Genomic DNA, 26507 nt, shown 5'->3' with positions numbered 1-26507 from the left:
TGACCATATTTCTATTCCTGAAAGATCCCTCCTGTAGTGATAAAGGGATTGATGGCTGGGTAAAGGGGTAAAGATGAGGAGGCCAGTGAGAACTGCTGAACCTTGGCAGTTATGCAGGTGAGGCCTGATCCAGTGTGGTGATGGTTAGGGTGAAGAGAAGACGCATTCCAGAAAAATCAATGGGGCAGAATGGAAAGGATACAGAAGGAGATTTCATCGGACAGTGTTGGTATTGGGGTGGTGGGGGTGGTCAGGTGAAGGAATGTCAGTGGTGAGTTCAACTGCTGTGTGTGTTCACAGTAATTTTGAAGTGTCTTTTGGACATCCAAGGGAAATATTAGAGTAGAAAATGGGATTTATGAATCTGGAATATAGTAGAGAACTCCAGCCATGACTGGATTTTGAAGGTGGATATTATTGTTAGTGGTTAAACATGCCCACGATTAGATGGGAGAGTAAAATCATCTAAAGAGAGGGTATAGAATGAGAAGAAAAAAGGAATGAGATGGAGGTCTTCCAATTTCTACCTTGGACACTACTATAAACATAACAGTTCGGCTGCACCCCACAGGCCTACAAGGCCTGCATTTGCCCAGCTTTAAGACTGAAGAACGAGCCCAGAGTCAGCAACAGAGACATCAGTGGTTTAATAGATCAGTGGCAGGGGAGTGGATGTTACACAACTGAAGCAAGATCCTGGATCAACACCACACTGTGTGCAGCAAACAGCAGGCAGGACATGGCAGCAGTCTTTGCTCCCAGGGAAATGGGTGATGGCCAGTTATAGAGGGACTTGACGTCAGGTTGGCTCATCAGTCACCAGGGAAACCAGCAGAGGGACATGCCCCTTCCCGCCCCTTTGATAAGAACAGTCACCAGCTGGCGCCTGGGACAAGTATATAGGAAGGTCAGTCAGGTGCGTTATGTGTAGGTGAAGCAGGCACTGGTTGGGCAGGGTATGTACAGAGAGCAAGAGAACAGCCATCCTGAGTGGCCTGACTATACAATAACCAATGCTGGTGACTCATTAGGGACACAGGTCATCAGGCAGGAAATTAGGAAGGGAATTAAGTTACCATCTGTAGCTCCTATACTTATAAGTCACCCTCTCTGACTCCACAACCCAGTACCCCATGAGACTGGCTTTCACTCCAAACAGGCCTCACATCACGTTTCACACTTTCATTTCTCTATCTTCCCAAGATGTGTCTAATACTTGCTCTTATGTCATTAAAATGTGTGTGAGAGTGTCACAGAGTCTGATTCCCTTGCCTTCTTTATTTGCCTAATAATTATAAAACTCCCTTTCCCCTTCTATGAGAGCTGAAAAGTGAGATCTATCCTGAGGAGCGCAAAGCTATTTGGCAGTGAATGACTCGCCTTAGGATGATTTCAAAGGCAATCATGAAGATAGTAGGATAAAACACAATGCCAAAAAATAAGAAACCCGCCTACATACTATGTACTAAGCTCTGTTCCTAAGGACATGGATTTTCTGGTTGTTTCACTACAAGCTTGGCCTCCAAAGGAGGCAGTAATGGGAGACTTGGTGTGTGTCCCTCACATGTGATGTGTGTTCCACATCACAGACTGAGCAGCACTCCATCTTCAATGGGAATAAATCAACCTAAGCTCACATTGACTCTGCCCGTTTAAGTTTCTACAGCCCACAACTCTTTTGCACAGTTTATTTTCATGGAGGCTGGCAGCTGACCGAATCTCCTGCCTTTTCAACACTATTTTTTCTTTCTGCCTGGGGCTTCAAGGATACAGAAGTTCCTCTCAAACTCTGGTATCCCTGTGGCAGTGAAGGAAAGACAGCTCTAGTCAAAGGGTATCTGGACTGGCCTCTCAGTTTTTAAATTGGCATTATGTGATGCTTAATTGGAAACATTCCTTGGAGCTGAGGGATAGTTGTTTGTAATCAAGATAAAATGTAATTAGCAGGCAACTGTGAGGTAGGAAAAAAAAATCTAAAATACCTCTGACCCACTTGATACAGTGCTTATATGTGATAATGGCTTCATGTGTTCTCATAAAAAATCTATTCCTTTAATTAACAAACTTAAGGCTGCAGTTTATATTAAGACTGCACAAGCATGGCTTATTCTCAGATCCAAATGAAGGAAATAACGTCAAGGGACATAAATGCAATTTAACTGGACAAACTTGCTAGAGCCATGTGAGGCTGCCCTGAGCCACCTTCACTCCTGGGTTGGGTTCCTGAGCTCAAATCCCACACTTCACTGAATGGAAGACATCTGTTTTCACCCCTAATTTTGAAGACACCCAGTTTTCCCTGACTGCCTACAGTCAGGTCTCAAATGCCTTAGCAAAGGAATAGAGAACCTTTTTTATCAGACCCACTCTGTTTCATTTCCAACTATAACCTCCACATAATCCCTTTGCTAATCATGTACTAGACACTCTTCACGTGGGGTCAGCAGCCAGGCCAGCCCCTCCCCTAGAAATACTCTCTCTCTTTTCTCCACTGTCAAAATTGGATTATTCTTATTTGTATTCTTCACTTTGACAGGATCTCCAGTCAGTCATCATCATTTGGAATAAGCATCATTTTCTCTTTATTTATATCTATTTTTAGCATTTTTCCTTCTATGTTTTTAAATGTAATTTTTATTGAAGTATAGTTGATTTATAATGTGTTAGTTTCAGGTGTACAGCAAAGTAATTCAGATGTGTGTGTGTGTGTGTGTGTGTGTGTGTGTGTGTGTATATATATATACTTTTTCAGATTCTTTCCATTATAAGTCATTAAAAGATATCGAATATAGTTCCCTGTGCTATACAGTAGGACCTTTCTTTTTATCTATTTTATATACGTAGTAGTATCTATTTTATATATGTGTATATGTTAATCCCAAACTCCTAATTTTTCCCTCTCCCTCATCTCCTTTGGTTACCACAAATTTGTTTTCTATGTCTGTGAGTCTGTTTCTGTTTGTTAAATACGTTCATTTGTAATGTTATTTTAGATTTCACATATAAGTTATATCATATGATATTTGTCTTTCTCTTTCTGACTTACTTCACTTAGTATGATAATCTCTAGGTCCAGCTATGTTGCTGTAAATGACATTATTTCATTCTTTTTTATGGCTGAGTACCATTCCATTCCATATATCACAGTGAAAAAACTGAAAGCCTTCCTTCCAAAATCAGGAACAAGACAAGAATGCTCACTCTTACCATTTCTATTCAACATAATATTGGAAGTCCTAACCACAGCAATCAAACAAGAAAAATAAATAAAAATGTATATGTTTCTTATTTGCATGTCTCTCTTATACTGGGTGAGTTCCAGTAAAGCTCCTTGGAAGGAGGGCCAAATAAACTACACATAGTAAATCTGCAAAGAGATTTATTGAACTCACTTGAACAGAATCAAACTAATTCCTATTTCGGTAGTAACAGGAACACCCTAAAGAGAAATGGTAAGAGATAGAAAGATCATACACTTTGTTTTAAAATTCCATTCATTCAGCCATATTTCTAAGAAAGTACTATTTTTCAGGCATGGTTTTAGGTTCTTAGGCTATATCAGTGACCAAAATATCAATGTTCCCTGCCCTTGTGAAGCTTTCAGTCTAGTAGTTGAAAGATTAACACAAAATAAAAAAAAAAATTGGGAATTGGTTAGTATGTTAGAGGGTGATATATGTTATAAAGCGAGAAAAGAGAGAAACATAAAGGTGTCTGAGAGTGTTAGATGTGGGGAGTGGGGATTGATTGTACTTTTTTTTTTAATTGGAGTATAATTGCTTTACAATGTTGTGTTAGTTTCTACTATACAATGAAGTGAGTCAGCTATATATATACATATATCCTCCCCCTCTTGGACCTCCTTTCCACTCCCCCATCCCACCCATCTAGTTCATCACAGAGCACCAAGCTGAGCTCCCTGTGCTATACAGCAGGTTCCCACTAGCTAAATATTTTACACATGGTAGTGCATTTATGTCACACCTAATCTCCCAGTGCATCCCATCTCCCCTTCCCTCGCATATTCACATGTCCATTCTCTATGACTATGTCTCTATTCCTGCCCTGCAAATAGGTTCATCTGTACCATTTCTCTAGATTCCACATATATGCGTTAATATACGATATTTGTGTTCCTCTTTCTGGCTTACTTCACTCTGTATGACAGACTCTAGGTCCATCCACATCTCTACAAATGACCCAGTTTTGTTCCTTTATATCACTGAGTAATATTCCATTGTGTATATATACCACCTCTTCTTTATCCATTCATCTGTCATTGGACATTTAGGTTGTTTCCTCATCATGGTTATTGTAAATAGTGCTGCAATGAATATTGGGGTACATGTGTCCTTTTGAATTATGGTTTTCTCAGGTTATATGCCCAGTACTGGGATTGCTGTGTCATGTGGTAATTCTATTTTTTGTTTTTTAAATAACCTCCATACTATTCTCCATAGTGGCTGTATCAATTTACATTCCCACCAACAGTGTAAGAGGGTTCCCTTTTCTCCATACCTACTCCAGAATTTATTGTTTGTAGATTTTTTGATGATGGCCATTCTGACCAGTGTGAGATGATACATCATTATAGTTTTGACTTGCATTTCTCTAATAATTAATGATATTGAGCATCCTTTCATGTGCCCCTTGTCCATCTGTATGTCCTCCTTGGAGAGATGTCTATTTAGGTCTTCTGCCCATTTTTTGACTAGGATGTTTGTTTTTTTGATATTGAGCTGCTTGTATATTTTGGACATTAATCCCTTTTCCATTGCTTCATTTGCAAAGATTTTCTCCCATTCTGAGGTGGTCTTTTCATCTTGTTTATGGTTTCCTTTACTGTGCAAAAGCTTTTATGTATTTTAGGTCCCATTTCTTTATTTTTGTTTTTCATTCTCATTACTCTAGGAGGGGGTCAAAAAAGATATTGATATGGTTTATGTTAAAGAGTGTTTTTCCTATGTTTTCCTCTAAGAGTTTTATAGTGTCTGGTCTTACATTTAGATATTTAATCCATTTCTAGTTTATTTTTGTGTATGGTGTTAGGGAGTGTTCTAAATTCATTCTTTTACATGTAGCTGTCCAGTTTTCCCAGCACCACTTATTGAAGAGGCTGTCTTTTCTCCATTGTATGTTCTTGCCTCCACAGTCATAAATTAGATGACCATATGTGCGTGGGTTTATCTCTGGGCTTTCTATCCTGTTCCATTGATCTATATTTCTGTTTTTGTGCCAGTACCATACTGTCTTGATTACTGTAGCTTTGTAGTATAGTCTGAAGTCAGGGAGTCTGATACCTCCAACTCATTTTTTGTTTCTCCAGGTTGCTTTCACTATTCGGGGTCTTTTGTGTTTCCATACAAATCATAATTTTTTTTTCTAATTCTGTGAAGAATGCCATTGGTAGTTTGATAGGGATTTCATTGAATCTGCAGATTGCTTTGAGTTGTATAGTTATTTTCACAATGTTGATTCTACCAATCCAAGAACACGATATATTTTCCATCTGTTTATGTCATCTCTGAATTCTTCCATCAGTGTTTTATAGTTTTCTGAGTACCAGTCTTTTGTCTCCTTAGTTAGGTTTATTCCTAGGTATTTTATTCTTTTTGTTGCAGTGGTAAATGGGATTAGTTCCTTAATTTATCTTTCTGATTTTTCATTGTTAGTGTATAGGACTGCAAGAGATTTATGTGCATTAATTTTGTATCCTGCAACTTTACCAAATTCATTGATTAGCTCTAGTAGTTTTCTGGTGGCATCTTTAGGATTTTCTACATATAGCAGTATCATGTCATCTGCAAACAGTGACAGTTTTACTTCTTCTTTTCGATTTGTATTCCTTTTAGTTCTTTCTCTTCTCTGATTTCTGTGTCTAGGACTTCCAAAACTATGTTGAATAAGAATGGTGAGAGTGGGCAACCTTGTCTTGTTCCTGATCTTAGAGGAAATGCTTTCAGTTTTTCACCATTGAGAATGATGTTGGCTGTGGGTTTGTCATATATGGCCTTTATTATGTTGAGGAAGATTCCCTCTATGCCCATTTTCTGGAGAGTTTTTATCATAAATCGGTGTTGAATTTTGTCAAAAGCTTTTTCTGCATCTATTGAGATGATTAGATGGTTTTTATTCCTTAATTTGTTAATATGGTGTATCACATTGATTGATTTGCATATATTGAAGAATTCTTGCATTCCTGGGACAAATCCCACTTGATCATGGTTTATGATCCTTTTAATCTGCTGTTGGATTCTGTTTGCTAGTATTTTGTTGTGGATTTTTGCTTCTATGTTCATCAGTGATATTGGTCTGTGATTTTCTGTTTTTGTGGTATCTTTGTCTAGTTTTGGTATCAGGGTGATGGTGACCTTGTAGAACAAATTTGGGAGAGTTCCTCCCTCTGCAATGTTTTTGGAAGAGTTTGAGAAGGACAGGTCTTAGCTCTTCTCTAATGTTTGATAGAATTCACCTGTGAAGCCATCTGGTCCTGAACTTATTTTGTTGGAAGATTTTAAATTACAGTTTCTGTTTCATTATTTGGGATAAGTCTGTTTAGATTTTCTAATTCTTCTTGGTTTTGTCATGGAAAATTGTATATTTCCAGGAATTGTCCATTTCTTCATGGTTGTACATTTTATTGGCATATAGTTCTTTGTAGTAGTCTCTTATAATCCTCTGTATTTCTGTGGTGTCAGTAGTGATTTCTCCTTTTTCATTTCTAATTTTATTGATTTGCATCTTCTCCCTTTTTTTCTTGATGAGTCCAGCTAAAGGTTTATCAATTTTCATCTTCTCAAAGAACCAACTTTTAGTTTTATTGATATTTGCTGTTGTTTTCTTCATTTCTATTTCATTTATTTCTTCTCTGATTTTTATGATTTCTTTCATTCTACTGACTTTGGGTTTTCTTTGTTCTTCTTTCTCTAATTGCTTTAGGTGTAAGGTTAGATTGTTTATTAGAGGTTTTTCTTGTTTCTTGAAGTGAGAATGAATTGCTGTAAACTTCCATCTTAGAACTGCTTTTGCTGTATCCCATAGATTTTGGGTCATCATGTTTTCATTTTCCTTTGTTTCTATGTATTTTTTAATTTCTTCTTTGTTTTCTTCATTGATCTCTTGGTTATTTATTACTGCACTGTTTAGCCTCCATATATTTGTGTTTTTTTAGTTTTTTTTTTTCCTGTAATTGATTTCTAATCTCATAATATTTTGGTCAGGAAAGATGCTTGATATGATTTCAATTTTCTTAAATTATCTGAGGCTTGATTTGTGACCCAAGATGTGATCTATCACAGAGAATATTCTGTGTCCACTTGAGAAGAAATTGTATTCTGCCACTTTTGGGTGGCTTGTCCTATAAAAATCAATTAAATTTATGTGGTCTCTTGTGTCATTTAAAGCTTGTGTCTCTTTATTTTCTGTTTGGATGATATGTCCATTGGTGTAAGTGGTGTGTTAAAGTTCCCTACTATTATCACATTACTGTTGATTTCCCCTTCTATGGTTGTTAACCTTTGCCTTATATATTGAGGTGCTCCTATGTTGAGTGCATAAATATGTTGAGTGCATATATTTGTTATATCATCTTCTTGGATTGATCCCTTGATCATTATGTACTGCCCTTATTTATCTTTTGTAATAGTCTGTTTTAAAGTCTATTTTATCTGATATGAGTATTGCTACTCCAGCTTTCTTTTGATTTCTGTTTGCATGGAATATCTTTTCCCATCATTTCACTTTCATCTGTATGTGTCCCTAGGTCTGAACTCAGTCCCTTGTAGGCAGCATGTATATGCTTTGTTTTGTTTTGTTTTTTTGTATCCATTCATCCATTGTGTCTTTTGGTTAGAGCATTTAATCAATTTACATTTAAGGTTATTATCAATATGTATGATCTGATTACCATTTTCTTAATTGTTTTGGGTTTGTTTTGTGTCTTTTTCTTCTCTTGTGTTTCCTGCCTAGAAAATTTCCTTTAGCATTTGTTGTAAAGCTGGTTTGGGGATGCCAAATTCTCTTAGCTTTTGCTTGTTTGTAAAGGTTTTAATTTTTCTGTCAAATCTGAATGAGATTCTTGCTGGGTAGAGTAATATTGGTTGTAAGTTTTGCTCTTTCATCACTTTAAGTATATCTTGCTACTCCCTTCTGGCCTGAAGAGTTTCTGCTGAAAAATCAGCTGATAGATAGGCTTATGGTGATTCCCTTGTATGTTATTTGTTGCTTTTCCCTTGCTGCTTTTAATATTTTTTCTTTGAATTTAATTTGTGTTAGTTTGATTAATATGTGTCTCAGTGTGTTTCTCCTAGAGTTTATCCTGTGTGGTACTCTCTGCACTTCTTGGACTTGGGTGACTCTTTCCTTTCCCACGTTAAAGAAGTTTTCCACTATAATTTATTTGAATATTTTCTCAGACCCTTTCTTTTTTTCTTCTTCTGGAACCCCTATAATTCAAATGTTGGTATATTTGTTGTTGTTCCAGAGGTCTCTGAGACAGTTCTCAATTTTTTTCATTCTTTTTTCTTTATTCTGCTACTTGGAAGTTATTTCCACCACTCAGTCTTCCAGCTCACTTATTCACTTTTCTGCCTCAGTTATTCTGTTATTGATTCCTTCTAGTGTATTTTTCATTACAGTTATTGTGTTCTTCATCTCTGTTTGTTTGTTCTTTAGTTCTCCTAGATATTTGTTAAACATTTCTTGTATATTCTTGATCCGTGCCTCCATTCTATTTCCAAGATTCTGGATCATCTTTACTGTCATTGCTCTGAATTCTTTTTCAGTAACTTGCCTATTTTCTCTTCATTTATTTGGTCTTGGAGGTTTTTACCTCACTCTTATCTGTGACATATTTTTTTGTCATCTGTTTTTTTTTTTTTTTTTTTTTGATGGGTAGGATTGTGCTCATATCTTACTGGTTGTTTGGCCTGAAGCTTCAGCACTGGAGTTTGTAGGCTGCTGGGCAGAGCTGGGTCTTGTTGCTGAGATGAAGACCTCTGGGAGACCCCACTCTGATGAGTATTCCCTGAAGTCTGAGGTTTTCTGCTAGTCCAGTGGTTCAGACTTGGAGCTCCCACCACAGGAGCTCAGCCTTGACCCCCGGCTTGTGAACCAAAAACTGCAAGCCTCACAGGATGGCAAAAAAAAAAAAATAAAGAGAAAAAAAAGCAGAAGAGTTACAAAGAGTAAAAATTACAATAAGATTAGAAACTAACACGTATGTTAGCAAAATTTAAAAAATAAAAATATAGATGAAACAACAACCAGAAGGTAAAACATAACCACAAAAGCAAACAAGAGGAGAAAGAAAAAAAGCTGGAAAAGGCCTTGGCTGTGGGGGGCAGGGCTTAGGCAGGAGTGGGGTTTGGGTGGTAAGCTTGGCCTATGTTTAGGACTCACAGGGCTGGAAAAGTCCCTGAGGGCATGAGGTGGGGTAGACCTTAGGCTCAATGATTTCCCCAGAATGGAGGAAATAACTGCTGAGGAGCAGAATAAAGAAAAAAGAATGAAAAGAATTGAAGAAAATCTTTGGAGTGGCCCAGAAGTGCCTCTGGCCTTGGAGAGCAGATTACCAAGTTTGGGACCCCAGCAGGCTCCCTGCACCTGAGTGGGCAGAGGACACTCTAGGAGCATTCCCCCAACCTTCAATTCCAGAGGGTCCTTCCCCATTGTCCTCTCTTCTTCTTCCCCCCCTTCTATGCCCCTAGGGCACACACGACCAGAGAGGCCCTGGAAGGCAGGGGGCCACACACAGAATCCCAAAAGAATTCCAACAGAATGGGTGGGGGAAATCCTCTCTCTGCTTTCCCTTATCCTCCAGTCCTAGAGGGTCCCTTCCTCCCCCTCTGCTTCTCCTCCTTTCCCCCCTCCTCCCTCCCTCCCATGCCTCTAGGACCCAAGTGGCCGGAGGCTGCCCTGGAGAATGGAGGACCAGGCTCTGGAGCCCAGCAGGCTTCCTGGGGCCTGAGTAGGTGGGGGAAATGCCTGTCATGTGGTTATACTTTTAAATAGATTGGTCAAGAATGGCTCATTGAATTGGTAGCATTAAAAGAAACACTTTAGAGACACAAAGTTAAGGATAATGATATCTGGAAGACAATCTTTCCAAGTAGAGCTGACAACAAATGCAAAGCGTATGAGGCATATTTTTAGGAAGCAAGAAAACTGAAGGGTCTGGAGTAGAGTAAAAGTAAGGGAAAATTGATATTGGAGAAGCACTAAATATGTGTGCGGTGGGGGTAGAGTCAAGGAGGATAGGCTGTATAAGGCATTGTCCTTTTTAAGTGTTTGGCTTTGATGGTTAGGGAAATGGGGAACCATTGTAGAATTTCAAAATTAAAGGTAGAATGATTTATCTTGGACTTTTAAAGGATGCTGTGTTGGGAATAGACTGTAAGTACACAAGGATAGAAAGGGTCATAAGAGACAATAGCTGAATCTAGATGAGAGATGCTAAAGGCTCAAATTCAGGCAGCAATAAGAGAAATGGTACAGAGGATTTGATTTTGGATATTTGGACATAGAGTCAATAGGATACCTTAATGTGGGGTGAGAGATAAAGAGAGGAGCAGAGGACGACTCAAGGGATTTTGCCCTGAGCAACTGAAGGGGTGGATTCAGCATTTACTGAAGTGGGAAGGCCCATTTCCACACAAGAAAGAAGAGGATCAAGAATTCAACTGTGGACATACTAAGTTTGAAATGCCTATCAAGTATCCATGTGGAATGTCAATAAAACAGTGGGAAATATGATTCTAGATGCCAACAGAGAGGGCTGAGGTAGAATTACAAAGTTGAGAGAAATTGGAATTTTCATGGCATTTAAACCATGGGATGGGGTGAAATCACAAAGAAGGTTTCTATAAATAGAGAAAAGAAAAGAACCAAGCATGGACTGGGCCCTGGGGAACCTGAACATCAAGGTTGAGAAGGAAAGGAAGAACCAGCAAAATGAGGCCAGTTTGGAAATAAACTAACTTGAAATGAATGCTGCAGGGAAGTCAGTCAACCAAGCAGGGAATTCGTGTTGAATACACACTAGACTCCAAGGCACTGTGCTGTGGTGTAGGCAGCAGAACCAGAAATGCTCTTGCCCTCAAGGGATTTACAGTCAAGTGGGAAATAAGATTGACAGACGTACCAAGAGACAGCTAGATACACAAGAAGTGTTATTAGTAGTGAAAAAAATCAACATGAATCATTAGCCGAATGTGTAGTAGTTTCTAGAATGTCAGAACATCAGCTCTCTCAAAGGAAGTAGAATTTGATTTTGTTCCTGGAGGAAGAGTTTGATCCTCAAATGGAAAGGACATTCCAAGCCATAGGGAAAGCATGAGTTAAGAAGGAGGTGTGCAAGACCATGACAGCTTGGGGATTGCAAAAGAAGGGTCAGTAGTTTGGAAAAGCAGGTGAAAGCTTTGAACAGACAGTATAGGTGTAAAGACTTGATCATGGAGGTAAAGTGGACCTGGGGAGGCTGTTTGAGCTTGGCTGTTACTAATGAAAACAGGATGTTTGAAGATAAAATTGATTGTTCCCCAGGGATCCAATGTCCTGCATCTCCTATGTAAACTTTTATTTATTTTATTTTATTTATTTATTATTTATTTATTTTTTTTGCAGTATGCAGGCCTCTCACTGTTGTGGCCTCTCCCGTTGCAGAGCACAGGCTCCAGACACGCAAGCTCAGCGGCCATGGCTCACGGGCCCAGCTGCTCCGCGGCATGTGGGATCTTCCCAGACCGGGGCACGAACCCGTGTCCCCTGCATCGGCAGGTGGACTGTCAACCACTGTGCCACCAGGGCAGCTCTAAACTTTTATTTTTAATTTAATCATTCAACTGCTCCGAATTGTTGCCCTAATTCTCATGTCCCTTCCTCTTGCACCTCTTCTTTGATAACAGTATGACCAACAAGGTTGAGCAGGACTTGGATATCACTTATGGAGAAGTAAATTCACAAAGACTTTGGTAACATTTTCCAGGAGATTTTTACCCAAATCCCCCTAATTTAAATTGCACAGAATAAAAGGAATAAAACTTTCCACATTAACTCAGTTCAATTCAACTCACATTTATTAAGCATCTACTGTAACCCTAGAGCTTCACTCCATTCATGTGACATAAAAATGAATAATGCATGGTCTCAGCCCTGATTCTTCACTGTCAATATTCTGGAAAACAATGCTTTCAGTATACTGTGGTATAGGATGAGACAGAAGTATGCGCAGCTAAAAATGTGAACTCAGAGGAACATGAAATTTACTCTGGGGAAATCTTCCTGGTAAAGGTGACACCTACTCATTCTGTTTTGAAGGAAGCCAGGCAAATGGACAGATACACAATTATCAGTAAACACTATCTATGAGAGTTTGGATTATAGGATTAATGAAAGGGGTTCTTTCTTTTCTCTATTTATGTGACTCTTAAGGTGTTCTTTATTTTATAAATAGAAAGTTGTCATGCTGTCATACAAAGGGAAGAAAGCTGAGTTCTTTTGTAATAGTCACTACATTTATTCATGACACATTCAATGATATTTGTAATCATAACTTCTATTCCATACTTTAATAAAGAGAGAAGTCATCCCACAAAGAAATAAGGGGAAGGGCTTCCTAGGCATCCAGAAGAGCATGTGCAGAGGACTGGAAGCAGAGAGCAGCATGGGGCGAACAAGATATTACCAGAATCAGGGCCAGAGGTGCTGAAGATGTGTGTCTGGGGGTGATGCAGGTGGATGGTTCTCCAGAAGCCCCCTGACATCAGGAAATTAGCATGGCTTTCAGTCCAGGTGGTACTCTTCACCACCCTATATTTTGGAACATGGAGAGTACAAGCTAAATAAACACTAGTTCTTTTCTCAGATTTGTCTTCTGTTTGTCATCTCAGAGCAAAGGGGCCACACAGAACAGTAAAAGTATAGGGAAAAAAAAGTACTCATGTTTTCTCAGAAAAATAAAATCTCCCATGATGGAGTAAGTAGAGTAAAACTAATAGTTAGCTATAATCTATTCATTCTGTTATAAATGAAAAGCATTCATGTTTTCGCACTCTGAAATCCAAGTCTGAAGATTACAGGAGGCATTGACAGTGTCAGCTGAGTGATTCATGACTGATAATCCCAAAAGGACTCCTCAAGATAAGCAAGTAGGCAGACTCATTTAGGAAGACTGTGAGTCTTAGATGTTACCAGTGGTGCTATTAGCTCACTTAAATTATTATATATACTTGAGTACTATTGACATCTTTAGTGGAAACAAAAAGATGAAAATATTTCCTCTTGGCAACTAAGCTCATCATCCCTGAATTAGACCAGAAAGTGATCATGGATCTAACTATGAGCCCATTCCCACCTCCCATATACACACAGAGTTTCTAAGAAAGTGACACTAAGTAATAAAATAACAACTGTAATGAAGTTTAAAAATTTTTTGATTATTATTCAAATCATTATAGCCGTACTGATTTTTATTACTCTGACACTATTTTATGTGGTGTCTTATATTGGTTTCCCTGGAAACAAACTCTGAGACCAGGCATTGCCTGCAGAATATTTACTGGGGAAAACTCTTGGGAGATACACTTGTAAGGAAAGGGGGAAAACAGGGAGAAGCTGAATCATGATGACACTGCAGTTGAGGCCTCGGAACATCCTGCAGGAAGCTCTGGAGCCAGTCAGTCTTATAGAGGTGTTCCCAGTAGGAACATAGGGTGGGGTCCTGGTATTCCTCCATCAGCCAGTCACCTGCTGTAGCTGTCCCCTGGGCCAGGCAGAACTGCTATGGAAGGATGTGCATTTGTGAGCTGTCAGCAATGGATATTCCAACAGCCAAGGGATAGGTACATCCACTCTGCAAAGGGGATCCAGGATGTGGTGATAAGACCAATTACACAGTTTGTCCACCACTGGGTGGATTATAGTCACACTTTGTATCGAAAATCATGATGAGAAAATCAGCAAGTTTCTATGCTTGAGCAACAGTGACTTCATATGACCTGGTCCAATGGGTCATAATATCTGGAATCCCTATGGGCCCAAGAGATATCCTGAATCTAAAGTTTTATTCGATTGGGGGGATTTCACTGAAAATAGTTTTGATAGATTTTTGATCTATCATTTTGATAGATTTTTGATAGATTTTGATAGATTTTTTTCTTTCTTTGCTGTGGAACATCTCTCTCCTAACTTATTGAAGGGAAAAGGGGGAAATGCAGCAAATGGAGACAGCAGAGATGGAAGATGAAGCCACTGAACAGAAGACTTCCTTGGTGTCAGATTTCATTTCACTCATAGGGTTGAGAAATCTTACTTATAAATCTACTTTGTTATCTGATTTGTGCAGGGCAGAAAGGACAGCACTACTAGTGTAGAGTTTGGTTGGGCTGATATGATTTGTATCATATGTACAGAATAAATAGAATGACAGAGCAAATATGTCAGGTTTCATGGAGAAATGGGGCATGGATATTATACCAGGCAAGGGGTTAAGAAGCACTGGAGCAAAAAGTGGGAAACCCCAGGCTGGAAGTTTGAGTCATGGGCTCTTGCCCCAGCTCTGGACTAATCACATACTCTTGGTCATGCCATCTCATCTAGGGGAGCCTCAATTTCCTCAGTTGTTAAGTGGGGCCTTGCTTAACTCACAGGGTTATTATGAGGATCAGATAATAGGTCCTTGTACAGCTTTTACAAATTATAGAGCATTAAGGAATAATTAATGGGAAATGGAAATATGACCACAGGAATCAGTGTGAGAGGGTTGATATAATAGGTCAGGGAAGTCCAAAGTTCTAAGTGGAAGTTTCAGGCCACTAAGTATCACCTTAGAAATATTTTTTTGAAGTAAATTACTGCGGTGATAATCTATACAAAATGCTAAGCATACTGCCCTCACAGAAAAAGCAGCACATGGACACTGATATTCTCTATTTTGTAGTCAGAATCCTGGTCCACAGTGCATTGTAAAATGTAAAATACTCATTCAGGAGATTGGATGCTTATTGGACAGTAGACAAATGAGCACGGCCTTTAATTTCTTTTCCCATTTCTCCATTAACACCCTCTAGACCAGTTGATACATCAGGATCCCACTCGGGGCAGTTCTTTCAAGATTTGGTATGTCTTTTCCTCTTTAACTGACTAAAGTAGTACAAAATAAAGGTTATTAGTGGAGAGCAAGAGTGTTTCTTCGAAATAGTGTTCCCTCCACATCCAGAAGTCCAAGTCCAAGGTTCATATGCAACACTTGTAACAAGTTTTTTTTTGTTTTTAATTGAAATGTAGATGATTTACAATGTTGTATTAGTTTTAGGTGTATAGCAAAGTGATTCCGTTTTATATATATATATATATATACATATATATATGTATATATATATATGTATATATGTATATATGTATGTATATATATATATATATATATATATATATATATTCTTTTTCAGGTCCTTTTCCCTTATAGGTTATTACAAAATATTAAGTAGAGTTCCCTGTGCTATACAGTAGGTCCTTATTGGTTATCTGTTTTATATATAGTAGTGTGTATACGCAGCACTATTTACAGTAGCCAAGACATGAAAGCAACACGTTTTAAAAATGCATTTATATTTGTTTTCAGTGATGTATAATTCTCACGCACTGGACAAATGCATAGGACTTGTAAAACAGCAAGATCAGATTGAATACAGTATATGTTCATTTTAAATTGAGAAAGAACTCCTCTCTTAATAACTTGAAGACTTTACATCTATAATATGTCTTTTCTCCAAAGAGGATGAAAGAAAACTCAGACAATTGTAGGGCTTCTGTTGCTAGTGACAAAATGCCTGCTGGATAATCAACTTTCTCTTTAACTATTAATAAAAGTGACCTCAGTTTACTTAAAATAAACTTGAGCTGAACAGGTTTCTTGCTCACTATTATGTTCTAAATGGAAGTTGCTTGGCATAAACCCAGAGGCCTAAATGGGCAGTGACAGACAGGATATTTGATTGACAGGTACTAAGAGAGGAGCTCAAACCCCAATTCTACAAAGTTGTGTTAGCACACCATAAACATAATAAATGAATTCCGATGAAAAGAAAGCTCATGATTAATAGACGAGGGATTCACTGAACACTATTAAAATATGCAGACTCTGGGTGGTTGATGGATTCCAGATGGAATAGGTCCAAAGGACAGGTGAGTGAAAGATAAGGCCAACCAAGGGAAGCTGATTAAGGGAAGTGGGGTGAAGCTCCCCAAATGGAAGCTCTGGAGAACAGATTTTCATGGTACCTATCTAAATTAGTCTGCCAGCTGAAGAATATGTAACCTGTATATGACACTAGTAAGCAAATGTACAGATATTAGTGAAAAAAAAGAGAAGAAAATACAGTAAAAGAAGATCAGGAAATACAGAGTTAAATGGGCAGACATTGCAAATGCAACCCATAAAAATCATGATGAAATGAAAGCAATATACCTTCCTTTAACAGGGGACAAATGAGCAGGAGGAAACTGGCTGAGAGTTTATTACTAGAGAATTTAGGTGGCTTCGATAACTTGTAAATACAAAGGAAGTAAAGTATGCTAAAAAGACCCAGAGATTCTTGTTCAGAGAGAGCAAATCAGAGATGTGTGCTGTTCAAGAAAAAGAGGTGCTTTCCTAAAAAGCTTTTTTAATCCATTTTTTAAAGAAAAATGTTTAATATACTAACAGTTCTTTATTTTGCATTACAGAAAGAGAAACTTTCTCATAAATAAGTTCCAGATTATGACAATGTTTTCCATTCAAATATCACTTTAAAGGTCATAGATTTTGATAACAAAAATTAAAAATATATGTATTTATGCTTCTCTACTTTTAGGAAATATCATCAACTTTTATTTTCCTTCATAGATAAGTTTTGCCACAACTTAACCTTCATTACTATAGTGGGAATAAGTGTGATACCATTTTTATATTTAGCATTCTATTATACATACTATATGTTAATATAGCTATTATCATGGTTCTTACTCTCAAAAAGTAAATGCTGTTTATATTAGACTGTATGTTTATAACTCGGTTTGCTAGTAGTTTGGAATTAATATATATGGAAGAAATTTTGTTCTTAGTTCTCTTAGGTCAAAAAAATGGAATATTTCATCTTGCCTTTCTATAACTTTGTGTAGAGAGTCAAACAATAGGTCAGGTTTAAACAGCCCAGGTTTGATAGAAGGAAGCTAGTAGTTTACCTGTAGAGACAGCACAGAGATAGAAAGTTCTTAAGTTCTAATAAGAATTGGGGAGATCCCTTAAGATAGCCCATGGATGTTTTGCTAAGTCGAGAGATAAAGCATTAGCAATAGGAATACTGATAGGAACTAACCTTTCTGAGAACTTTCCATTTGTCAGACATTTTGTAAAATATTGACAAGAATTATCTCATTTTTCTACCAGACAGGGATGACATCACTGAGATGGTGGTGTAGGAAAACCCAGGTTTCATCCCCTCACAAAGATCAACATTAGACAGGTAACCACAAACAAAAACAGCTCTAGGAGACTCCACTTAAGAAACTTTAGCAACACTGTAGGTAAAAAACCTAATATTAACCACACAGAAAGAGAAGGAAGACAGCTGCATATTGCTTACATCATCCCATCCCTCAAGCTGACATCACTCAGTGCCAAGAGGGAATTCTGCAGCTAGAAATAGTTTCTTTCACTGGGAAAAGAAGGTCAGGACTGGCAGCCAGTCCAGGCCTTTGGATCTGTACAAGTGCAAGAGGCCAGCATGTCCCTCCACAGCTGACCCTCACCGCCATGTACATGCTACGGACAGCCCTTCCATCTGTTCACTTGCACACCACTGGCCTAATGCCCATTACCAGACTCCACTGCTGTGTCTTTTCTCAAGGGGAGAATGTGCAGTCACAGGAAAGCAGGTATAACAGCCAGGGCCCTGACAGCTGCTTGTGGCCCCAGGTCTAGCCTGAACTACTGTGCTGACATTTACCTAGTCCCTCAAACTGTGCAAACGTACACCTCCAACCCAGCCCCCATCACTGGCATCCAATACTGTACACCTGTGGTTAGACACAACAGCCATAGTAGTACACACCAATAGCCAGGACTCCTACCACTATGTGTGTATCTGCAATCCATCCCTGCCACTAGACACACACACACCTGAAACTGAACCCCAAAGCCAAGTGGGTACACATCAATGGCTCCAGAAACCACTGACAACTGCCCTAGCCCCTAGATGCTGGACCTAAAGTTGCCACTGAGGAACTCAACAGAACTTGCAGCCACTGTGGAACCCCTGCGGCACTCCTCAAAGACCATAAAGTTGCTGATGCCGTGGGCACCAGCAGCCTGAGCCCAAGGGACACTATGCACCCCTGAATTTGGTGCAGCCACACATACTCACACTTGGAACCCTGTGACACTAGACCTGGGGTCACATCATGCTCCAACATGCTCCACCTGCAGGAGAAAGTCTCCCCATACCAAAATCAATCCTGAAACCTGAAAGAGGTGACTGCTTCTTCTAATGCAAAGACACCTATGCAAAGCTACAGGAATTACAAAGAATCAGGGAAACAAGACTCTACCAAAGGAACAAAGTAAAGCTCAAGTAGGAGGCATAAAGAAATGGAGATCCAGGAATTATCTGACAAAGACAAAGTAATTAAAGCAAAGATACTCAAAGACCTACAAGAGAACACAGATAAACAATTTAAAGATATCAGGAAAACTATACGAGAACAAAGTAAGAAGCCCAACAAAGAGATAGAAAACATGAAATGAACCAAATTGAAATTTTGGAGCTGAAGAATACAATGAATGAACTGAAGAATGCAATACAGACCTTCAACAACAGACTTGACTGAGTAGAGAAAAGAATAAGTGAGCTCAAAGACAGATCAGTTGAAATTATCCAGTCAGAGGAGCACAAAGAAAAAAAAAAATTAAAAGAGTGAAAATAGCCTATGTGATCTATGGGCTACAACAAAAAGAAAAATTTGAAAATAAGTTTGTTTAAAGAAATAATGACTGAAAACTTCCCAAACCTGGGGAGAGATTTGAATATTCAAGGTCATGTAACTCATAGGTCCCCAAACAATATCAACTTAAAGAGGTCTTCTCCAACACATGCTATAATAAAACTGTCAAAAAATCAAAGACAAAAGGAGACTCTTAATAGCAGCAAGAGGGAAAAAAAATAGCTTATGACCTACAGAGCACCCCACCCCCCCCAAGGCTGTTGGTGCATTTCTCTTCAGAAATTTTACATGCCAGGAGATAGTGGGATGACATAATGAAAGTGCTAAAAGAAAAATAATAATTATAAAAAAACCCCAAAAACTGTCAACCAAGAATATGTTACCTGAGAAAGCTGTCCTTCAGAAACGAAATAAAAACTTCTCCAGACAAACAAAAACTGAGGGAATTCACCACCTCTAGACCTGCCTTGCAAAATGCTGATTTAGTGGTTCTGAAGAACTAAATCAAAGAAGAGATCAAAAGAGAAATAAATAATGTATCTTGATATGAACAAAAATATAAACACAATATACCAAATCCTATGGTATGATGCAAAAGCAGTTCTAAGAGGGATGTTTATAGTGATAAATACATCAAGAAAAAAAACTCTAATAAATAACCTAACTTTACATCATAAGGAGTTAGAAAAAGAACAAATTAAGCCAAAAGTTAGCAGAAAGAAGAAAATAAAAAAGATCAGAGCTGAAATAAAGAAAATATAGACCAGGAAATCAATAGAAAAAAAATCAATGAAACTGATAGCTGATCATTTGAAAAGATAAACAATATTGACAATCCTTTAGCTAGATGAACTAAGAAAAAAAGAAGACTCAAATGAAGGCATACCTTGTTTTATTGTGCTTTGCTTTATTGCACTTCATAGATATTACATTTTTTTTAACAAATTGAAGGTTTTTGGTAACCCTGCATTGAAGGTTTTTGGTAACCCTGCATTGAAAAAGTGTATTGGCAAAACTTTTGCAACATTTTCCCATTCCGTGTCTCTGTGCCACATTTTGGTAATTCTTACAATATTTCAAACTTTGTCATTATTGTTATATTTGTTATGGTGGTCTGTGATCTGAGATCTTTGATATTGCTATTTTAATTGTTTTGGAGTATCATGATCCACACCCATATAAGATGGTGAACTTAATAAATGCTGTGTGTGTTCTGACTACTCCACCAATGAACTAGTCCCTATTCTTAGGTCTCATTATTCCCTCAGACACAGCAATATTAAAATTAGTACAATTAATAACTCTACAATGGTGTTTACGTGTTAAAGTGAAAGGAAGAATCATGTGTCTGACTTTATATGCTTTTAATTAATTTATTTTTTTGGCCTCACCCATGTAACATGAGGGATCTTAGTGCCCCGACCAAAGATTGAACCCATGCCCTCTACACTGGAAGTGTGGATTCTTAACCACTGGACCACCAGGGAAGTCCAAAATGTTTCTTACTTTAAATCAAAAGCTAAAAATGATTAACCTTGGTGAGGGGGTCATGTAAAAAGCCAATATAGGCCAAAAGCCAGGCTTTGTGTGTCAAGCAGTTAGCCAATTTGTAAATGCAAATAAAATATTCTTGAAGGAAATTAAAAGTGCTACTCTAGTGACCACACAAATGAAAAGAAAGTAAAATGACCTTGTTGCTGATATAGAGAACGTTTTAGTGGTCTGAAGAGAAGATTAAACCAGCTACAGCGTTCCCTTAAGCCAAAGACAATACAGAGCAAGACCTTAACTCTCTTCAATTCTGTGAAGGCTGAGAGAGGTGAGGAAGCTGCAGGAGAAAAGTTTGAAGCCAGCAGAGGTTGGTTCATGAGGTTTGAGGAAAGAAGCCATCTCCATAACATTAAAAGCACAAAGTGAAGCAACAGGTGCTTATGTAGAAGATGCAGCAAGTTATATAGAAGATCTAGCTAAATAATGAAGGTGACTACACTGAACAGTAGATTTTCAATGGAGATGAAACAGCCTTATATTGAATGAAGATGCCATTTAAGACTCTCATAGGTAGAGAGGTGAAGTTAATGCTTCAAAGCTTCAAAGGACAGGCTGACTCTCTTGTTAAGGGCTAATGCAGCTGGTAACTTTAAGTTGAAGCCAACGTTTATTCGCCATTCCCAATATCCTAGGGACCTTAAGAATTATGCTAAATCTACTCCACCTACAATCACCATAAATCACTATAAATAGAACAACAAAACCTGGATGACAGCACATCTGTTGACACACAGCTCACTGAATAGCTTAAGACCAATGTTGAGGCCTACTGCTCAGTAAAACAAAACCAAAAACCAAAAAACATTCCTTTAAAAATATTACTACTCACTGACACCTCACCTGATCACCCAAGAGCTCTAATGGAGATTTACAATGAGATCCATGTTGTTTTCATGCCGGTTAACACAAAATCCATTGTGCAGTCCATGGATCAATGAGTAATGTCTACTTTAGAGTCTTATTATCCAAGAAATACATCTCATAAGGCCATACTGCCATAGATAGTAATTCCTCTGATGGATCTAGGCAAAATAAATTGAAAACCTTCTGGAAAGGATTCACCATCTAGGTGCCATTAAGAGCATTCATAATTAATGAGATGAGGTCGGCATATCAACATCAATAGCAGTTTGAAAGAAGTTGACTCCAGCCTTCATGGATGACCTTCAGGGTGTCAAGACTTCAGTGGAGCAAGTAACTGCAGATGAGGTGGAAATATCAAGAGAACTAGAATAAAAACAGAGCCTGAAGATATGCCTGCATTGATAAAATATCATGATAAAACATTAGTGGATGTGGAGTTGCTTCTTATGGATGAGCAAAGAAAGTGGTTTCTTGAGATGGAATCTAATCCTGGTGAAGGTGCTGTGAAGACTGCTGAAATGACAGCAAAAATTTAGGATATGACATAAACTTAGTTGATAAAGCAGTGGCAGGGTTTGAGAGGATTGAGTCCAATTTTGAAAGAAGTTCTAAGGTTGGTAAAATATCAAATAGCACTGCATGCTACAGGGAAGTCATTCCTGAAACGAAGAGTCAATTAATGTGATAAACTTCATTGTTGTCTTATTTTTAGAAATTGCCCCTGCCACCCCAATCATCAGTCAGCAGCCATCAACGTCTAGGCAAGACCCTCCACCATCGAAAAGATTATGACTCACTGAGGGCTCAAATGATGTTTTGCCCTTTGCTGACCTTGGGCCTATTTACCCTCATGGGAATTCCTAGCCCTTTTCTTGCTTTTTTTTTGAGGGGGGATTAAGTAAAAAGCACATAATATAAACTTTACCATCTTCACATTTTTTTTTTTTTTTTGGCGGTACGCGGGCCTCTCACTGTTATGGCCTCTCCTGTTGAGGAGCACAGGCTCTGGATGCACAGGCTCAGAGACCATGGCTCACGGGCCCAGCCCAGATCCCACGGCATGTGGGATCTTCCTGGACCGGGGCACAAACCCATGTCCCCTGCATCGTCAGGCGGACTCTCAACCACTGCACCACCAGGGAAGCCCCATCTTCACCATTTTTAAATGTAAATGTTCAATAGTGTTAAGTATATTCACATTGTTGTGAAGCAAATCTTGAGATATTTTTATCTTACAAGCCTGAAACTCTAAACCCATTGACAACGATTTCCCCCTTCCCCTTTCCTCCTTTCTTCCATGCAGCCTTTAGTACCACCGAAGGTGTGGCAGGATGATAATACTAGAGCCCCTAATAATCACCATTCTATTCTTTATTTCTATGAACTTGACTACTTTTGATATCTCATATAAGTGGAATCATAAAGTATTTGTCATTTTCTGAGTGGATTGTGTCACTTAGTACAATGCCTTCAAGGTTCAGCCATGTTGTAGCATGTGTCAGAATTTCTTTCCTTTTTAAGGCTGAATAATATTCTATTGTATCTACATATTACATGTTTTATTCACTCATCTACTGATGGACATTTGGATTGCTTACAATCTCTTAACTCTTATGAATAGTGCTGCTATAAACATTAGTGTGAAAAGATCTGAAATGCAGCTTTGAATTATTTTGTATATATACCTGGAAGTGGGATCACTGGATCATATGACTCTTCTATTTTTAAATTTTTGGTGGAAACGCCATATTTCTGTTTCTTTTCTTTTTTATAGTAATCATCTTAATGGTTTGAGGTGATATCTTATTGTGGTGTGATTTGCATTTCTCTTATGATTAGTGATGTTGAACATTTTTATATATGCTTATTGGCCACTTGTATATCACCTTTGGAGAAATGTCTATTCTTTTGTCCATTGTTTAATAGTATTATTTCATTTGTTGTTTTTGAGTTGTAGGAGTTCTTTCTTTATTTTGGATATAAATATAAATTCTTCCCTGTTCTTTTCATAGAACTAATTCTTGCAGGCTATGTGTCCTAAGCTTCTATCTCAACTGGCTATTTCTGAGATCTGCCATTGGAAGGATTTGGTGGAATACTGGGAGGTGAAAGAAAGAGAGAAGTCAGGAGCTTTCCCTTACTTATTTCTTCCTCAGAAAATGTGTCTGGCAAAGATTATGTGTGTGTATATATATATATATATATATATATATATATATATATATGATCTCCTCTTTGGCTCTAATGACAGTGTCAAAAGCCCATTGTGGACCCAGCTTCCACTCAGGGTTATCTCCCTCCAATCTGGAGGTAGAAGAGAATTTTGGTTTTGTTTGTTTTGTTTCCTCTTTGGCTTCTAAGCATTTATTTCACTTGGGCAAAAAAAATCCCCTGTGTTAAATTTCCTTTATGTTTTATGTGGTCTCTTTGGTCTGATAAACCTATCAAGATCATAGTGTATTTTTTTCTGAGTATTCATGACATTTAAAAAAAATGTTTTGTAGTAGAATGTTATTAGTCTTAATATAGACCCTGGATATTTTTCAATTGTGGTAAAATTTGCACATAGAGAAATGCAGAAATCTTATTTTCAACTTATTGCTATGATAAATATACACAACTTTATAATCAGCATCTCAATTCAGATACAAAACATTTTCTTCAGTTTAGAAAGTTCCAGAGTTCCAAGGCTCTGAAGATACACTCTTCAGTGAAATAAGCATAACTAGTGAAAATTATTTAAAAACTAATCACTTAAAATCTCTGGAGGGAATTCCATGGAAGTCCAGTGGTTAGGACCCCATGCCTCCACTGCTGGGGGCCCAGGTTCAATCCCTGGTTGGGGAATTAAGATCCGGTAAGTCAAGTGGCTAAGCCAAAAAAAAAAAAAAAAATCTGGTAATTGTCCTAAGGGCATACAGAAAACAAAGAAACATTTTTGAAGATAATCTACTAAAACACAATAAAATAGCAAGAGTCTGTCACATTCAAACTGTGACCTCCTTTTCCTCTTACTATCAGCATGACCAAAACTCTACTCCAGGTGGGTGCAGCCAAGAACACATCACTCCCTCTAGCCCCAGCTCTAGTCAAGAGATATGGTACTCTCCCCAAAGCAGCAACCTCCCCAAATTTCTCTTCCCTTTAACTCTGAGCTGCAGAGGCTTAATTCAAGGCTGGTGTGCCTGAGAGGCTGAGGACTCCTTCCTTCCATGCAGCCTTTAGTACCACCCAATGGGTGGCAGGATGATAATACTAGAATCCTAATCACCCTCACCTTAGATCACTCATGGGCACTTAGTACATTCATGGAGTACTAAGTGCTTTCATAGGGCAATTTCTTATGTAGGGAGAGGAAAACCAAATAAACCAGAATCTACTGCATCTGCCCTAACCTGCATTTAAAGCAAGGGTGTCAGTCAGAAAGAATTGTGCCAAGTCCCTGACATAAGCACCAGAGCTCTAGATCAGATATTTTGACCAGAGGTAGAGACAGGCTATAAAACAGAGAACTTTAAAATTCTCCCCTAAAGAGCCAAACTTATTTAAAACAGGGAAAGAAGAATTTCAGTCCTAAGGCAACCCTAGAAAACAATGGAAATTTTGATAGTAAGCAAGGTAAATCATAAGCTAGCTACTTTACCAGACAGAACTAGGGAAAGAGAGCTAAGAAGGGTCCTCTGGGGTAAGAACAAATCACAAAGCCCTATCTCAAAACTACTACTGCTAAGAATACGAAACAACCTATGGAATAAGTGATGATGCCCCTGGGTTTTGTTGAAAATAATAGAGCAATCAGCTGGCGATTGGTGGAACTTAATAGCTGGATGTGGTCAGAAAATGAAAGAAAGAAGGAGTCCTATTAAAACTACTGTCATGCCAAGGTGAATTTGCAAATACCCCAGTCCGTGTACTTTGAAGAACAACATCAGAGGAGTCACAGGAGAAAATATGAATCATTAAAATAGTTCAGCCAGTCACTAAACAAATTTAAAATGTGAACAAAAATAGGAAGGTAGATGTGGGGAGACAATAAATCAGAATTTCTATAATATATTATCTATAATCACCAGATTTCAACAAAAAATTATAAAGTATGCAAGGAAACCAAAAAGTCTGACCAATACACAGGGGAAAAAAAAATGCAAGCAACAAAAACTGTCTGTGAGAGAGTCCAGATATTGAAGAAACCTGCAAAGACTTCATGGTAGACATCATAAATAAATTCAAATAAACAATGGAAACCATGCTTAATAATGAAAAAAATTTACTTCTATGCCTCATCAAATAGAGAATATCAATAGAGATAAAAATATTAAAAAAAATGAAACCCTGGAGTCGAATAGTACACTGAAATGAAAAATTTACTAGAGGTGCTCAAGAGGAGATGTGAACTGGCAGACGTAATTAGCTAATTTGAAGACAGATAATAGAGATTAGGTAATTCAAATACTTGACATTTAAAATATTTTATTGTAAAAAATATTTTTTATTATGCTGGATAATGTAATTGATTTTCAAATATTAAACCTAACTTGTATTCCTTGTATAAACTTAAATGGTCCAAAACATATTATTCTGTCTTATGCATACTGCTGGCTTCAATTTTGATAATGTTTTAATTAAGGATGATTGTGTTCATGAGAAATATTGGTCTGTAACTGGTTTTCTTACAATGTCTTTATTAGGTTTTTGTATCAAATTAGCCCAATTCCATAAAATGTGGGTGGGTGTTTTCTCTGCCACTATTCTCTGCAAGGTTTGTATAAGACTAGTATTCCACTTAAATATTTGATATAATTCACTGGTGAAACTTGTAGGCTTTTAGATTTCTTTGAATAGTAATAAAAAATTTCAACTTTTTAATTTTTTTTAATCTTTTCTGGTTGGTCCAACTTTACATTTACTGTCACTTTACTTCATTATGAAGATATCTTTTTGCATTTCTTTTATGTGACAAAATATTTGTCTTCCAGTTTGAAGAATATTTTCACTGATTATAGAATTCTTTCTTTTTCAGAACTTTAAAAATATTATTCTATTATCTTATGGCCTCCATTGTTCCTGGACTTTCTTTCTTTCTTTCTTTCTTTCTTTCTTTCTTTCTTTCTTTCTTT

This window comes from Monodon monoceros, unplaced genomic scaffold (genome assembly GCF_005190385.1).
Source record: "Monodon monoceros isolate NGI ecotype Baffin Bay Population unplaced genomic scaffold, NGI_Narwhal_1 Super_Scaffold_16, whole genome shotgun sequence".
Lineage (NCBI taxonomy): Eukaryota > Metazoa > Chordata > Mammalia > Artiodactyla > Monodontidae > Monodon > Monodon monoceros.
This window is presented reverse-complemented; position numbering follows the sequence as displayed.